This window comes from Nannospalax galili, unplaced genomic scaffold (assembly GCF_000622305.1).
Source record: "Nannospalax galili isolate Female #2095 unplaced genomic scaffold, S.galili_v1.0 scaffold384, whole genome shotgun sequence".
In the NCBI taxonomy this organism is placed as follows: Eukaryota; Metazoa; Chordata; class Mammalia; order Rodentia; family Spalacidae; genus Nannospalax; species Nannospalax galili.
The window spans coordinates 1,959,723-1,963,199 of NW_008352648.1; the positions used below are offsets into that span (position 1 = coordinate 1,959,723).

The 3,477-nt window shown below is 49.6% G+C and overlaps 1 protein-coding gene across 6 annotated transcripts in view; it reads left to right on the top strand.

The window, feature by feature from the left end:
- The window catches only part of Hectd2 (HECT domain E3 ubiquitin protein ligase 2), a 406,920-nt gene that overhangs the window by 74,752 nt on the left and 328,691 nt on the right, over positions 1-3,477 (top strand). For 2 of the 6 annotated variants that reach the window (XM_029554334.1, XM_029554341.1), the window contains exon 1: positions 3,214-3,421. The exons of 1 other annotated variant lie outside the window; for it this stretch is intronic. The gene's annotated coding sequence lies outside the window, so the exon portion shown is untranslated. Of the gene's footprint in view, positions 1-3,211; positions 3,422-3,477 lie in introns of those variants that run through there. 3 more of the 6 variants (XM_029554338.1, XR_003846515.1, XM_029554346.1) reach the window with 3 other exon arrangements.

Here is a 3,477-nt window from a genome sequence, read left to right on the forward strand (position 1 = left end):
CGTGCTGGGTGCTGCTCCTCCGCTCCCACGGCCTCTGATCGCCCGGGCACTGCCCTTTGCTCCTCACTGTGGCTTCAAGCTATGGTCGGTCTTTCGCTTGTTGTGGCGCTGAGGCAGCTCTTCTGCTGAATAAGGAGCTGCCTCTGATCGTGGTGCTGGGTGCCGCTCCTCCGCTCCCACGGCCCCTGATCGCCCGGGCGCTGCCCTTCGCTCCTCACTGTGGCTTCAAGCTATGGTCGGTCTTTCGCTCGTTGTGGCGCTGAGGCAGCTCTTCTGCTGAATAAGGAGCTGCCTCTGATCGTTGCTACTTCTGCCATCCAGGACCCTAGGGCTGATGAGACTGTCAGCAGAGCCGCATTTAGGCACGGGAGACCAGGTTCCTTGGCGCAGATACGGTTTATTGCAGAAGGGCACAAGCTTATATAGGGGTAGGGGTCCAATCAAGAAGTTACAACTCAGATCTTTGGCAGGGCTGTGTCCTATCATGACACTGTGAGCCAGACACCTCATTAGCATAATGGGTTTCAGGTTACTTAGGTTGTGGTTTCCTTATGGGGGCCTGGTTTCCTGGGAACCACATTACCCAGGCTGTCTAAGTGTTACAATTTGGGATCTCAAGGGTGGTGATTAGGAAGTGGCTGAGCTCTAGGCATCTATTTCATGATCTGCCAATAGGAGCAAATGTCACAAGGTGTTCTTTGTGGTTCCAAAGGGCAGGCATAGGGCCTTTGCCTCTGGCCTGCTGTATGGCTGTTGATAAGACTCACCCTACCCTCAAGCCTGTCTCCCACAGCTGAAGAGAGGAGAGAAAAAAAACACCAAATATTTCACCTCAAGCCATATTTAGGGACACAGAATACAGATTTCCTCATAAAAGTTGGGATCCCACCCCATGTCTCACCCTCACTACACACACTCCAGCAATCCCACCTCCATATTCACCTTCAGGGACTTCCTTGTAGCATTTTTGTGATCCCTCCCTTTTTTAACCTAACCTATGTCCCTCTTATACCCAAGATCAAGATCATTTCCTCTGGGAATGCTTTTTTTAAAAAAAAATTATTTTTATTTTCTGTGTATGAATGTATTGCCTGCATATATGTAAGTGCACGCATATTGTGCAGTGCCCATGGAGATCAGAAGAGGGTGTTGGATCCCCTGGAACTGGAGTTATGGATGGATATTAGCTGTCCTGTGGGTGCTGGGATCCAAACCCAGGTCCTCTGCAAGGGCAGTTAGTGCGCTTAACCACTGAGCCATCTCTCCAGCCCATGGGAATGATGCTTATCTCCATTTATCACCAATCACATACCCCTTGGATTTCATGAACTGTTATTTTAAAAAATATTTTATTATTTTTATTTTATGTGTATGAGTGTATTGCCTGCACGTATGTAAGTGCACCAGTGTAGCACAATGCCAGAAGAGGTCAGAAGAGAGCGTCAGATGCCCTGGCCCTGGACCTGAAGTTACAGATGGTTAGCCACCATGTGGATCCTGGGAATGGAACCAGGGTCCTCTGCAAGAGCAGCCAGTGCTCTTAACTGCTGAGCCATCTCTTCAGCCCCATGAATTGTATTTCTTAAAAATACATTTAAAATAATTTCAGACACAAAATGGAAAAACATTAGGCCATTTTGTCCATACTGCAGTGTATTCAGTAGAATCTTCCATTGCATATTTTAAACACACCAGAAACAGGGTAGCTTTTCACATTTTGATATGTTCAACATCTAGATGAAAGACAGGAGTAATCCCATAGCCATTTTACCTGACTTCTTTTCTTTTATTTACTGTGATTGCTCTCTTGTTGAAGTTGGCTTCAGCTTAGAAAAACATAGTTTTGCAAAAGGGTCCTTAAAAAGACCATAAAATGATCACTTAAAGCTATTTCAGATGTATTCTTCCTGCTACAGTATTAAAACAACAATTTGTTTTACTCATGGCTAGGGTTTCTTGGTCTGCTTCCTGGTACATTTTAGATTTGAGATGTACCACTGGACACCTGTGGGACAGTAGGACCTGTGCTGGCTGGGTTTCTAGGTTTGCTATGGGAGTCATCTCCACAATCTTATCACCCTGATCAGAAAGTGCTGCCTGTCTTCAGGAGATAAAGCAAATACTTCCAGTTCACTGTGAATTCTTTAGCCACCCTGCTCTGGCTTTTACAAAAGAGATGATGGGATTGCAACTTTTTCCTTTCTGATGTGTAAAATTGAAAGTCCCCTTTGCACCCTGCCTTTCGAGAATGCTCCATTTATACTTGGTCAGTCAGTGAAGGTTACCTTGCTTTGCCCACTATTCTAGGAGTACTGGATTGCAGTATTCTAAGGAAGCAAAGGACCAGGTCTAACATGTTTAGTAAAGCTGTAGTAGTGGAAATTTGAGTTTGTGAAATGCAGTAGAAGACCAAATGAAGAGGAGTCTTTCATTCTGTGCCTTTGGATGAAATCTTTCTTTTCCTTCAATGACTGGTGTCTTGTAAATCTCAGAGCACTTGAGGGGGGGCTGTTTTGAACCTTGCAAACAGTAATAAATTCTTGCCACTTATCCCCCCCCCCACTGTTTCCATTTACCTGTCGCTTTCTGTGATCATTATTGCTGAACCCACAGTACAGCAGCAAGTTCTCTAGTGATTTTTTAAAAATAAGGTGCATATCAAAGGATGTCTTCCTCCAACGTGGGGAACGATGCCTCCGAGGAGACACTTGTAAAAAATAGTGTGTATGTGTGTGTGGCGCATGTACTGAGGCACCCTTGTGGAGGTCAGAGAACAACTTGCTAGAGTCACTTCTCTCCATGCACTAGGTGGGTCCTGGGGATCGAACTCAGGTTGTCAGGTGTGGCAGCCAGCGCCTTTATCTGATGGCCTGAGGACACATTGTAGTAGGGTGAGTCAGTCTCTACTGGCCATTATTTTTGAAATCGGGGGCGGGGAAGGATATACCAGTTTTTATTGCAATGAAAACTATGGGGAAGGGGTGGTCCGGTCCGGGATAAAAAGAACGGAGATAAAATTGGTCGAAGCTGCTCGCCTCATTGGAGCTTGGGGGCAGGGTGGGAGGGCCCTGGTACCCAGGAGTGGTAGGCGGAGGGCGTGCCTGGAGGGGCGTGCCCGATGGGCGTGGCCCACTGGAGGGCGTGGCCGGTGGGCGTGGTGGCGGCGAGTGCGAGGGCGGGCGGCGGGGGCGGTTGGAAGTGGGTGGAGTTGCCCTTGGAGGCGGCACCCGAGCTGCTCTCGAGACCCGCCGCGCCCTATCGGCCCGAGCCTAGTGGCCCCGCGGAGCCGGCGCGCTCCCGCCTGCAGGGGGAGGGCGGACGGGGCGCGGGGACCGGCCAGGCCGCGGCCGGCGCTGTTTCTCTTTCACTTTCCGGGGCTGGGAGGCAGGCGCGCGGGCGGGCTGAAGAACGGCGGCCGCTGGTAGGTACCGCGCGGGTTGAGGCGGCGCTGGCGGCCCCCGCTGCGCGCCTAAGTTT